Raw genomic sequence first — 14,660 nt, forward strand, 5'->3', positions numbered from 1 at the left:
TGTTTTTTTTTAGAAAGCTAATAAATATTACTTTATAATCATATATTGTGTCTATGAATAAACAGGTAAAAAACACTATTCTCAATATAGTAAGGCCCTATAATTAATATTATAATTATCTGATTATATATTATTTATTATAGTATAGCCTTTTATTATGGGTTAAATAAAAGCCCTATGAGGCAGTATGTCTGGTTTAATAGAGAGATGATCCAGGTGACAGAGCCACTTTAATATCCCATAATCAAAATTGGTAGATGAGGAATCAAGCAAAGAAAAGGCAAATATACTCAATATTTTATGTACATTCGATTTCTGAAGCTGGGATTTTGCTGTGTCAATGCAGTAACATAGGTGCCCATACACAGGAGTGTTCGATCTGGGAAACGAGCTCTGTGTGAAGGACACATCTCCCAGACTTCTGATACTGAGAGCGCAGACATGGACGTGGGCCTGCTGTATTGTACTCCAGTCAGAGAAGCCGTGTTTGGCAGGATAATGACGCCATCACACAGAGCGCCTGAAATTAGCCATTGTCAGATGATCAAAGAAAAGTAGTTGAAATTCACTTCAGGAAAAATAAAATGTCAACACAAAACCTGCAGCTTCAACTCTGATTTCCATTAGAGGAACTTGAGCAGTGAAATTCCAGACTACATAGCGGTTCTGGCCTGGAAACGTGTGCTGTACGATCAGATAACGGATTAAAGCCGTTTCTGTGCAGTGGCTTTATGAACCAGTATGAAAGGAGGAGTGAAGAAATGACCACACAATGGCTCATGATAGGTTGTGTTACATAATGATTATATAATATGTAAATGTTTTTCCCCAAGTACTCTCTGAACACGAGCCAACGCTTGGCTCTGCTTTTACTCAAAATAACAAGCATATGGCCGAGTCCTGTGCGGCTCGCCCTGGTTACTTGTCTGTGAGGAACTGTTCACAAGTCAGGAGTAAACCCTGCTTTATTGTGCATATTTCTCACGATAATGTTATCAGACATCAAAAAGAGAAATGCTCATCAGACCCTGTTCTCACACTAGTCCCATTAGATGCATGAGGGACCCCATTAATACTCCACTGGGAGCAGACCAGGAAGAGGAGACCAACAGGGTGGGAGATCAGGAGGATCATTGAGGGTTAGCAACCATTTCTTTCCTTAAGCCTTTTTTGCACCCTTTCTAAAGAACCCCCAGACAAACCGTTTAAAGCCCACAAGTTAGGCTACTTTCACACTCGCGTTTGGTGCGGATCCGTCTTGTATCTGCACAGATGGATGCGCACCAATAATGCAAATGCTTGTATCCGTTAATAACGGATCCGTCTTGACTTACATTGAAAGTCAATGGGGGACGGATCAGTTTTCAATTGCATCATTTTGTGTCAGTGAAAACAGATCCGTCCCCATTGACTTACATTGTAAGTCAAGATGGATCCGTTTGGCTCTGCATAGTCAGACAGTCACAAAAACGCTGCAAGCTGCGTTTTAGTGACCGCCTAAAAAACGCAACGGAGACCAAACACAGCCAAATTGATGCATTCTGAACGGATCCTTATCCATTCAGAATGCATTGGGGCTTAACTGATCCGTTTTGGGCCGCTTGAGAGAGCCTTGAAACGGATCTCACAAGCGGACCCAGAAACGCCAGTGTTAAACAATGATAACAATGGTTTCAGGAACACAGAGATGAAACTAAAAGGTGTTGTGTTTTAGAGACACTTTAAACACTTTGTAGTTCACTAGTCCCGGTGACACCAACCTGAGGAGGCAACAAAATGGTCTTCAACTCTTAAGGGTACTTTCACACTAGCGGCAGGACAGATCCAACAGGCTGTTCACCCTGTCTGAGCCGTCCTGCCGCCGCTCCGTTCCCCATTGACTATAACGGGACAGTGGCGGAGCTCCGGCGCAGCACGGCAGTGCACGGCGAAAGGCCGCCGGACTAAAACTACGACATGTCCAACTTTTTAGTCCAACTGCACGGCGAAATAGCGGCAGGACGGATCCATCCTGCCGCTAGTGTGAAAGTAGCCTAAAGGTCTTTTTACATGGGGCAACTGACCAGGCAATTATCACAACCTAACCATTCCCGCTAACTGCCTGATCATGATCAGAAGCAAGAACTGCATTCATTGTATGGGGATGAGCGACTGCTACTGTGTTTGCTTGTCGCCGATACATATTCATTGCATTTGGGAAGCAGATTTCTGTTTACACAGGACGATCTGCTGCCAACAAATGATAATTTTGGGTGCCACATCAACAATGCTTTTAGGATTTGCTCATTTGTCGAGTGATTTACATGGAGTAATTATTAACAAATGTTCATTCCCTAGAATAAGTCCAATAATCTGCAAGTGTAAAAAGGGCCTTAAAGAGGACCTGTCACTTCTCCTGACATGCCTGTTTTAATAGAGTCATGCATCCCCATGTAATAACAATTCTGGAGCATCTATTCTTATGGATCTACGTTGTGCCGTTCCTTTATCATTTCTACTAGAAGTTATCAATGAATTGATAGCAGTCTGCAGTAAGGGCACAGAAGGGGGTAACCAGTTGGGGGGGGGGGGTATCTGCAGAGTCTGACTATCTAATCAGGGGTGCCATTTTCAGTCTGTGCAGGTACACCCCCCCCCCAACTGGTTACCTCCCCTCTGTACCCTTACTGCAGACTGCTAGCAATTTATTCATAACTTCTAGTAGTAATAGAGGAAAGGCACGACATAGAGCCATAAGAATAGATGCTCCAGAACTGTTATTGTACAAAGAACGCATAAAACTATTAAAACAGGAATGTCAGGACTGATGAAATATCCTCTTTAAAGCGGTTTTCTAGATGTTTAGTATTAATGGTCTACTCTCAGAATAGGTCATAAATATCTGATCAGTGGTGGCTCGGCAGCCCCGTCGATGATATGTTTGACGAGAAAGCTGAACTTCAGTGAGCGCTGAAGCCTCCTCACAGATTAACAACCAAAGCACACACTGCACACCGGCTGTGTTTGGCCATTTTGAAGCTCAGTCCCATTCAAGAGAATCGGCCTGGGCTGAAATACCATGTGACAGGCCTAGGAAGACAATGCGGCACTCACCAAAGAGCTGCGGCTTTTTCAAAAAGCTACTCGGAGTGAGTGCTGGGAGTCGGACCCCCAGCAATCAGATCTTTATAAAGATAGGCTATCAATACTGAACTCCAAGAAAATCCCTTTAACGTATCACAATTCAGACTTGGCTTTTTGGTTATATAGAGGACATATCTCATCTATATGGTCAACTGGTTGTACTGCTCATGAGTTTTGACCTCTATATGCATCTGCTGATGTGTAGGACATGTTATATACGGAAATTCTGGAGACCTCTCTAAAATGTTTTCCAAGTTAGCAGTCAGGGTTCAAGTACAAAATGAAAAATCTCAGGAAACGATATGTATGGTATTATTAAAGCGTCTGGATGCAGAGACCAGATGTTTTACTACAAAATATATACACGTGCATGCTCATATTCACCTTGGGGCTGAGACCGAATTGTACAGTAAAATGATGTATAGATACTTTAAGGCCAAGTCATCCAGCATGTGGAAATACGGGGAAACTTCATTTTTTCAGGAGACCCTATCTAACAGCATAGGTACAGCTGTTGATAACTTTGAGCTATCTCCAGACAGTACTGAAATGCCCTAAAGATTACATACAATAACAAGCCGTGGTCTCCGTGGAATAGTAGAAAATCAGTGGAGCAGCAGATGTAACAGTCAGCATACAGGCTAGCTCGTATGGTACTAATAGAACAAATGGGATATTCAATGGTCATCTGCTGTGGACTGGACGAATCAGTTGGATGGTTCCTGGCAAGGATCCTCAGGCAAGAGATGTGGCTTAGTCAAAAGCACCTTTTTAGGGAATGAATTTCAGGACAGGGAATGGTAATTGTAAGCATCAAGCGCCCAGAAATGACATGCTTACACCATTGCTGAAGAATGTTTTCTTTTGCTTTTTAGTTTTTTTTTTCTTTTTTTCTTGAAGCAAACAATTTGCTTCTCAACTTTTTGGAAAGCAGGATAAGTGTTAAAAGGTAAAGTAACCTACAAATGAGACGATATTCAGCAAAGTTGGCCATGTGTAGCCAGCTAACCAAATTCAATTTGTTTATTGGTGAGATGGCCATTACTATGATTGTTTGCCCCCTATACAGCAGCGATTGGTGGGTGTGAAGGAGTTTTAAATGAGACGATAGATTTGTTTTATTGGCTATCACCACTCATGATGGCCCTCATTGGTTTATCAGACATTTCATCATATTTGACAGGAAAAATAGGGCAGCATGCTGTGCTGTTCTTACCATTAAAATGTCAGATACCAAGGTGGAAACCCAACCAATTCATTATGTGCAGAAGGGCTCAGTCAGGCACCACTGGTGTCCATCACAGGACATACACAACCCTCCACTGTTATTATTTTTCTGTGATAGAACAAAAATGGAAACTTTAAAAAAGACATGTGAAAGCCTTCGTATTATAAAAAGCAGGCACATAATCAAGAGATAAATAAGATGACGTGTATCTCACCTTTTACTCATCTCCCCTAGACAACCGATATTAACAGTATCTCTTTACTGAAGAATCCTCTAGATCTGAAGCACACCAGGGTTGCCAGCAGTGCCATAGTATTTTCCATGTACAGGACTGCAGAAGGGCCAGGGTTTATGCATACGTTCATTCCAAGGTGGGTTTCTGGCAGAGCATAGCCTACAAATGTCCCTACATTTTGTACTGAAACATTGGAGAGAATGTGATAGCAGCCAGTCAGGTGTCTGTTCATTTCCCTGGCATTTGTCGTCTTCTAATAACTGTAATATATTAAACTTTATGAACTAGACCATGGAAAATTCCCCATTGTCCGTTTACAATGCAGAAGAAATTATGAGTTTTATCAGAACATGACTGCTGCAGCCAATCACAAGCCAAAGAAGCTAAACATCTAACAGGAGCTCTACTGTAGGTGATGCAACAGATTGAATCTAACTTTTCCAAGGAAGTTTCTTCGTCCTCACCATGAACCACACCACTGGTTTGCACGATATAAAAGCATAAGAATATGACATTTAAAGGGGTTTTCCAAGATTCTGATATTGATGATCTCTTTAGGTTAGGTCATCAATATCAGATTGGTGGGGATACGACTATCGGAACCCCACTAACCAGGTGAGCATAGCGGCCTATTTTGATTCAAGTGAATGGAGCTGAGCTGCAATACTAAGCACAGGTGCTATCCAATGGACGGGGCTGTGCTTGGTAAGCTGCAAGCAGGCAGGTGAAGACCGTGGCCTCCTCAAACAGCGGATCACCGGGAGTCCTGGGTGTCAAGACATGGCCTGAGGTCATCTCGGAAAACCCCTTTAACCCTTTCCCCTTTCTTAGACAACCAGGGAAGTTTTAGTTACTATGAAACCTTTTTTTTCTCCAAATTTCTGTTGTCTAAGGCTACCTAGAAAAAGTTGTGTACTTGTATGTAGAAAATCTGCATGAAATCTGCACCAAAAAAAAAATCGCATTAAAACCCACACATAATTCTGCACTATTTATCATGGTACATTTTTTATGCGGCTTCCGTTGTGGATTTTTTGTTTAATGTTAACAACTACATTGAAGTCTCTACATAAGGTGCGGAATCGCAGACAATGACGTGCTGCAGATTTTAAAATCCACACGGCGGGTCAATTTCTACACATAAAATATATGCCAAGGCTAAATCAGATGTGGCAAATCTCATTCACTTTGCTGGTACTGTACTGCTCAAAAGTTTGTGCAGAAAACTGTACATAATTTGCACTGTGTGCAGCTACTCTAAACCTGGGGTGCATCATACAATAACAGTAAAGGTGCCTTCAGACGGGAGGATACAGCTGGCAATTGCTAGGAAGGACTCATTTCTTCCCGGTAATCGTCTGCACGTCAGCGGAGGAGACCGTTATATTTACATGCAGTGATTTCCTCCACAGTATGGGGAGGAGTGAATGCTAATGCCATCGCTTGTCCTCATACTGACTCGTTGGTTGCCAGCAGCAGAACGTGTTTACACAGCACGATCTGCTGCCAGCAAACAACGATTTTTGTGTCCGCACAAATGATCTATTACCCGACGAACAAGCGTTTCACTCGTTCATGAGGTAATCAGCAGCACCTTTACACCGCCAGATAATCGCTAACAAGCGTTCCTATGAACGCTCGTTAGCGATTATCTGGCGGATTCTAGGACTGTGTAAAGGGCATCATAGACAACTGACTCTAGCTCCAGAAACGGTTATTGCACCTGACATGCAAAATGTTTGCTTCTCGGAATCTTGTCCATTGTTCTCTACAGAAGATAGTAGCAGCTGCTAGCTATAGCTTACCATTGTAGCCAATGTGCAATAACATGTCATTTTACATATGCCGGTGGTTACCTTGAGTTAAGAAGCTGCAGTCTGCAGTCTTAATTCCTTCTTTCAGTTTCAGACCTGCTCATAACTAGCTCCTAGTTCAGACTATGTGGCTGTGTCCCTCTCAGTAATACATGCTGGATGAGAGGTCTGTGTCCAGGACAGTGCAGCCACTTTAGCAGATTTCTAGTTGGGTGGATCACATCATTTTTGGGCAGGTTTGTGAAGCTGCCTCTTGTTCATAGCGGACCAACCCTGTGAGATGAGGAAAAAATTCTGAGGTGATCGCTGCGACTGTATCTGGCAACATTGTGGCTGTCACCAAATTTGGGGATCTCTTACCAACACTATTTTAAATACTAAAACACATGCCATCTAACTTTAACAACATCGTTAAACGTTCCATGTATATTTACTATAACTTATTGAGGGCATGTTTGGGTCACTTTTGGGCTATTTTTCAGATTTGAACTTTCCACCTGGCTCCTCTGATCCAGGAAGCTGCTGGCTTCACTAGCTCTCCTATTACATCTTCATTCCTGAACTTATTAGCCCAGAGAAGAAGAGCTCATTAGGGATCTCTTCTCCCTTGTGTTGACAGATACTGAGAAGTATGTGATTCCCTTCACCCTGCGGAGTTTGCCCTGGGTGCCTGTGCGATTTCTCCACTTGTAACTGCCTTTTATGTGGTTTCCTTCCCATCTATACCCAGATACAGTGCCCCTTGTGTGATCTGCCCTACTTGAACACTTGGATGCACCTTCCGTGTTTTCAGTAAAGGTTTAGGTCCCATTTGTGTTATATGTTAAAGCGAACCTTTCACCTGGATTTCACTTAATAAACTAACAAAAGTACCTTATAGATCATCCTCATTGTGTTAGCACACGGTCTTGTCCCGCTTTTCTGTCATGTATATGCATGGAAAAATCGCTTTATAAAGTCCTCGTCTCCAGCTCCTGCAGTCACGGTAGAAGTCAAGGGGTAGCCCTTCCCTCACTCCAGGCTGTAACTCCCCTGCCCTAACCCCGCCTCTGCAGTCTAATTGACACCCGGCTCAGTCGCCGGGACCGTGCTTGTACAGGCGGCGCATGTGCCGTCGGACGCAAGCGCGATCCTGTAACTGAATCGCGCGTGAGGAAGAGAAGACAGGCAGGCATCGGGGACGGCGCATGCGCGATTCAGTTACAGGATCGCGCTTGAGTCCGACGGAGCATGCGCCGCCTGTACAAGCGCGGTCTTGTCGACTGAGCCGGGTGTCAATTACACTGCTTAGAGGAGGGGTTAGGGCAGGGGAATTACAGCCTGGAGTGAGGGAAGGGCTACCCCCTTGACTTCTACCGTGACTTGTGGAGCTGGAGAAGAGGACTTTATAAAGCGATTTTTCCATGCATATACATGACAGAAAAGCGGGACAAGACCGTGTGCTAACACAATGAGGATGATCTATAAGGTACTTTTGATAGTTTATTAAGTGAAATCCAGGTGAAAGGTTCGCTTTAAGCTGTGCACTCCTCTCTCTGCTGACTGTCTGAGGGATCATATACAATATGTGTACATGAGGAGTGTCTGTATAATAGAGGGTGATCAATAGCAGAGCTTTCTATAGTATGTCATGAATACTAATCTGATAAAAATGTAGCGGCAAGTCCAAGTAACTTGATAATAAGGTCACCTAACTAACCTTGTGGTTTGGGGACATGAAGACAAAAAACCTTCTGTACTGCTGAAATAAAATCTAGTAACATGGGAAGCATCAAGTGCACTTTCTAGAAACACTGAGCTCAGCGCAGGCTCTTTAGGACGGACAGTCATCTCATGCATTACTTATAAGTTACCAGTACACCAGTTTATTAAACTTTAATGGGGAACAAGAGAATTGGTTCCAACTGGACACGTCTACACAGTGGGAAAAGAGGATCACAGCACTGGAGGTCAGTGAGCACAAGTGAGCAGGTGTACAACACACTCAAACACAGAGGCACTACCTACAGTATACACAACATTAGCGTAAAAACATAGATGTGCACAAAGCAAGCTGTAACCATGTGAGCAACCTAGAATGCCAGGTACACATGACTAGAAGTGAAGACACAAGGAGTCCAGATATTCCACATGGACCTCCCCCATAACAATGATGCCCTCAACCTCCAATCTCTATATTCAAAAGGGGTTTTCCAGGACATAAACATTGATGTCATAGCCTCAAGATGGCTCATCAATATGGTGGGAGTCTGAATCCCAGCAACCTTGCCAATCAGCTGTGGCCTACTCCTAGTATACCATGCACAGTGCCATATGGTGGCTGTGTTAAGTATTGCAGCTCAGTCCCAATGGCTTGAATGCAGAAAGGCCATGTGACCAATGGATGTTATGTCAAAGGCGGGGGCAAAAGCCAGACCACCGCAGCCTCCTCAAGAAGGTAATCCGTGGGTTGCTGAGAAGACTACCATCAATCTGGAATCAAAGACCTCTTCTGAAGATATGCCATCAATACCAAACCCCTTTAAGCATTCTATATGGCCAGCAGAAATCATCTACAGAGGCCTACAAACAAACCTGTGTGTAAGTCTACTCCTGAGGGCTCATTCAGACGACCGCCTGTATGTATTTTGCGGTACGCAAAACATGGATGCTGGCCGTGTGAGTTTCGTGTTTTTGCAAAACGCACATGGCCAGTCCTATGATAGAAATGCCTATTCTTCTCCGCAATGGAACTCGCCCTATCTTTTTTGCGGGGCTACAGAACAGATACAGAGATACGGATGTGGACAGCACTCAGCATCTTTTATGAGCTCATTGAAATGAATGGATCCGCATCTGTTCCAAAAAATTGTGGCAAGAATGCGGATACATTAATACAGTTGTGTGAATGAGCCCTGAATAGGTGTTACTTTCTTCCATCTGCCGTGTGTGAGGAATAACACCATTGTATCTGGCATTTATTCACACTGCAAACTGTGATTCAAATTTTTTTTTCTCAGCAGTTGAGTGGAAGCTAGCTGGTATGTCCACCCATACAATATACATGGAGCAACAGGGGCAGGAGCAGAGCTGCAGGGTCCAAGGAGGGCTGTTTTGCCCTATAATTGGGGCTCCTGTGGATTCCCCAGTTACAGTGGAAACAGTGAAAAAAAAAAAAATATTTCAAAAAAGTGTCCTCCACAGGTCTTTTAATTACTTCCTGGGGGACATAGTATGTGCCAAAAATAAATTAAAATATAAGTAAAACAAAAAAATAAAAAATAAAAATGTAAAAATAATAAAATAATGAAAAATGCATTGCACCCGCACTGAATCCTGACCCATTCATTTCTATGGGGCTGTTCACATGAGCGGTGATTTTCACGCATCACTTGTGCGTTGCGTGAAAATCGCAGCATATTCTATATTCTGCGTTTTTCACGCAACGCAGGCCCCATAGAAGTGAATGGGGCTGCGTGAAAATCGCAAGCATCCGCATGCTTGCGGATGCGGTGCGATTTTCACGCACGGTTGCTAGGAGACGATCGGGATGGTGACCCGATCATTATTATTTTCCCTTATAACATGGTTATAAGGGAAAATAATAGCATTCTGAATACAGAATGCATAGTAAAATAGCGCTGGAGGGGTTAAAAAATAATTAAACTCACCTTAATCCACTTGCTCGCGCAGCCCAGCTTCTCTTCTGTCTCCTTCTTTGCTGATTGCAGGAAAAGGACCTGTGGTGACGTCACTCCGGTCATCACATGATCTTTTACCATGGTGATGGATCATGTGATGACCGGAGTGACGTCACCACAGGTCCTTTTCCTGCAATCAGCAAAGAAGGAGACAGAAGAGAAGCCGGGCTGCGCGAGCAAGTGGATTAAGGCGAGTTTAATTATTTTTTAACCCCTCAGGCGCTATTTTACTATGCATTCTGTATTCAGAATGCTATTATTTTCCCTTATAACCACGTTATAAGGGAAAATAATACAATCTACAGAACACCGATCCCAAGCCCGAACTTCTGTGAAGAAGTTCGGGTACCAAACATGCGCGATTTTTCTCACGCGAGTGCAAAACGCATTACAATGTTTTGCACCCGCGCGGAAAAATCATGCATGTTCCCGCAACGCACCCGCACCTTTTCCCGCAACGCCCGTGTGAAACCAGCCTAAGGACCCTTTCACACGAGCAAGTTTTCCGTGCGGGTACAATGCATGACATGAACGCATAGCACCCGCACTGAATCCTGACCCATTCATTTCAATGTGTCTGCGTACATGTCTTTTTTTTTTTATCACGCGCCAGTTCTGCGTTGCATAAAAAACGCAGCATGTTCTATATTCTGCGTTTTTCACGCAGCCCTGGCCCCATAGAAGTAAATGGGGCTTCAGTGAAAAACTGATGGTTGCTAGGAGATGTTATTTGTAAACCTTCAGTTTTTAATCATGCGCGTGAAAAACGCATCAAAACGCATTGCACCAGCGCAGAATTTTTTTTTTTACTGAACGCAATCGCAGACAACTGAACTTTCTTGCAAAATGGTGCGAGTTTCACAGAACGCACCCTGAACACATCCGGAGCCAATCAGTCACGCTTGTGTGAAAGAGGCCTAAAAGGTTGCTTATAAGACTTCTTCACCGAGAGCTGGGCAACAAGTCCTTGGCGATGATTCAGACAGATGTGTTTTAAAAGGGATCTCCAGTATATACATATTGATGACCAATCCTCAATATAAGATAGTCAGGGGTTCTTCGGTAGATCAGCTGTTTGAGGAAGCCGTGGCACTTCCCGGAGGGTAGTGTGCCTCTGCGAGATCTTAAATTTACGGAACAGTTTGGATATAATGCCCTTAATTTGATTCAGTAGATGCAGGGTTATACAGCATTAGGCCTCTTACACGAACGTGTGCGCTCCGTGGCCGTATTGCGGACCGCATTTGTGGATCCACAATATCCGGGCGCCGTTCCGTGGGCATTCCGCATCACGGATGCGGACCCATTCACTTGAATGGGACCGCAAATCCGGAGATGCAGAAAGAAAGTACGGAACGGATCATTACGGAAGCACCACGGAGTGCTTCCGTGGGGTTTCGTCCCGTCATTCCATTCTGCAAAAAGAACAGGTCCTATCTTTTTGCGGAACAGGCGGATCGCGGACCCATTAAAGGGTATGGGTCCGCGACCCGCTGCCCCACGGTGGGTGTTGGTGCATTGCGGCCCGCACACGGCCACGGGGATCACACGTTTGTGTGCAAGAGGCCTTTTAAGTAACTAGAACGCTGTGTGATCCTGTCAGAGGAGCAGAGGCCAGAACGGGAAATCACACCGACACAGGCAGCATGTTTCTCGCATTGAACTCGCTCGCCTGTGTTTGGCCTAAAACAGAAGACAAGTTTCACCTTCTCTAAATTGTGCACATGACCAAACACTCACTGAGATTGCGGCACCTCATGACAATACAGAGGTGAACGAGAAACATACGCTGCAATAACTCACCACCACTGACGTCTAGAAATAAAAAAAACCTTCCTTTTTTAAAGGCGTTGTGCAGAGCTACAAGTGATGACATCTCCTCAGGATAGGTCACCAATATTAGATTGGTAGGGGTGCCCGTAGTTGGACCCCCACCAATCTGATAGCTTATCTTTAGGATAGGTTATCACTAACAATATTAAAGCGCTGTATAGCCCTTTTAAAGCCAATGGGAGCCATTCAGTAAAGCTTTATGCCAGCTTTTAGGTGCAAAAAGAAAGTCTGAAAACCTGTCCCAAGGGGCATTTTGGGGAAAAATTCAGTAACCTCATGATTTCACTGCTCTTGACAGTGGACAGAAAGTGGGTGGAGCTTTTCTGAAGGGTTGCGTCTACACCTTAACTATTTTTCGGGGTAAATTATTGTAAACAAATTATAACTGAAATCTACTCCAACTCTGTGCTGGAGTAGATTTCAGCTTCTGCTGCAGCTACAGCAGAAGATGTGCCTCTTAAAGGGGTTCTGCACTTTGTTTAAACTGATGATCTATCCTCATCAGCTTCTGATTGGCGGGGGTCCGACACCCAGGACCAGGGCTCCAGATGGCGACCAAAATGGTCGCCAATGCGACTTAGAATTTACAAATGGCGACAAGACCTTTTAGTCTTGTCGCCATTTGCGACTAGACCCGCTCTGCCGTTGAATACAGCGGCGGGGCACAGGAGCCGATAGTTCTCTGCCCCGCCGCTGATGTTCTTCTCAGCAGCGCAGTGGAGAAGGAGTCTCCCCCTCCCCCCTGTGCTGCCGCCAATAAGAAGAGAGACAGGAGGAGGAGGGGAGCCACTGCGCCACCAATGAAGATAACTGATCTGTTAATACAAATACAGGAGGCGGGTGCCGGAATCAAATAGCCGGCACCCGGCCTCTATGACAGGGAGCTGCGATCCGCTGCAGTTAACTCTTCAGGTACAATACCTGAGGGGTTAACTGCAGCCGATCGCAGTTCCCTGTCATAGAGGTCGGGTGCCGGCTATTTGATTCCGGCACCCGCCTCCTGTACTTGTATTAACTGTCAGTTATCTACATTGGTGGCGCAGTGCGCCCTCCCCAGTATAATAATCATTGGTGGCTCAGTGTGGCCCCCAACACCCTAGCATAATAAACATTGGTGGAGCAGTTCCAATGAGGGTTAAAAAATAGATATATATGAACTGGCTCCTGTTCTTTCTTCAGGACCTATCAAAGGACCTGTGGTGATGTTACTGAGCTCATCACATGGTCCATTACCATGGTAATGGATCATGTGATGTACCTTGAGATGAGCTCAATGACAATCACCACAGGTCCTTTGACAGGTCCTGAAGAAAGAACAGGAGACCTGCAGCTACGCAATCAATTGGAGGAGGTGAGTTCATATTTTTTATTTACCCTCAATTGACCTTCTACTAAGCATTCTGTATTAAAGAATGCTATTATTTTCCCTTATAACCATGTTATAAGGGAAAATAATACAGTGAATAGACTTTCATCTTAGCAACCATGCGTGAAAATCTCACCGCATCCGAACTTGCTTGCGGATGCTTGCGATTTTCACGCAGCCCCATTAACTTCTATGGGGCCTGCTTTGCGTGAAAAACGCACAACATAGAGCATGCTGCAATTTTCACACAACGCTCACCGCTGAAAATCACCGCTCATGTGCACAGCCCCATAAAAGTGAATGGGTCCAGATTCAGTGCGGGTGCAATGTGTTCACCTCACGCATTGCACCCGCGCAGCAATCTCGCCCATGTGAAAGGTGCGAATGTGTGGATCCATCTCACAAATGCATTGCAAGAACGAATACATCTCTCCGCTTGTCATGCGGACAGACAGATCCGTCTAGTATCTTTTTACACATTTTTACTGGTCTGCGCATGCGCAGACCGGAAGGACGGATTTGGCATTCTGGAATTTTGAATGCCGGATCTGGCACTAATACATTCCTATGGGGAAAAATGCCGGATCCGCTACGTTTTTCTCTTTTGCCTGATCAGTCAAAATGACTGAACTGAAGACATCCTGATGCATCCTGAACAGATTACTCTCCATTCAGAATGTATGGGGATATGCCTGATCAGTTCTTTTCCGGTATTGAGCCCCTGTGACGGAACTCTATGCCGGAAATTAAAAACGCTACCCTAAAATATTAAGTTTAAATCCTCCCTTTCCCAATTTTACATATAAAATATATAACAATAAATAAACAAACATATTACATAGGGCTGCGTACGAAAAGTTCAAACTATTAAATTATTAAAAAATATCTCCTATGCGGTGAGCCCCGTAACAGAAATAAATAAATAAATAAATAAAAACCATGCGATTCGCCATTTCTTTGTCACCTTGTCACCCCAAAAAATAGGATAGGACTGTTCTATTATGGGCCGAACTTTTCATAAAATACAGAATGCACGCGGCTTTTTTTTTTTTTTTTTTTTTTTGCGTGGTATTGAGTATCGCAATACTTTATGGTGACGAAAGTGAATAAAAATGTTGGTATCTAAACAACCCTACGCCGATCTGATCGGCGTAGCATTGTTACGATACCAAAATTTTAATTCGGTTTCGATTTGGCGAGTAAAAATTTTATTTGAAGAATTATGGATATAGTAGCTCACCCCTCCTGATATCATGAACCGGTGCTCACACTAAGGTGTGGTTCACCCCAACCACAATGTAGTATAGAGAAGATAAATGTATAGTGGGCACTCAATATCTGCAGCTGCACTCAGGGTACAACACGTTTATTATATATGATA

At 44.0% G+C, this 14,660-nt stretch overlaps 1 protein-coding gene across 6 annotated transcripts in view; it reads right to left on the reverse strand.

The window, feature by feature from the left end:
• Nucleotides 1–14,660, reverse strand: part of LOC120997987 (LIM domain containing preferred translocation partner in lipoma) — a 367,902-nt gene that overhangs the window by 264,809 nt on the left and 88,433 nt on the right. The window contains exon 3 of one of the 6 annotated variants that reach the window (XM_040428386.1): nucleotides 6,443–6,673. The exons of the other annotated variants lie outside the window; for them this stretch is intronic. The gene's annotated coding sequence lies outside the window, so the exon portion shown is untranslated. The remainder of the gene's footprint in view (nucleotides 1–6,442; nucleotides 6,674–14,660) is intronic. 6 annotated transcript variants of the gene reach the window in all.

This window comes from Bufo bufo, chromosome 4 (genome assembly GCF_905171765.1).
Source record: "Bufo bufo chromosome 4, aBufBuf1.1, whole genome shotgun sequence".
In the NCBI taxonomy this organism is placed as follows: Eukaryota; Metazoa; Chordata; class Amphibia; order Anura; family Bufonidae; genus Bufo; species Bufo bufo.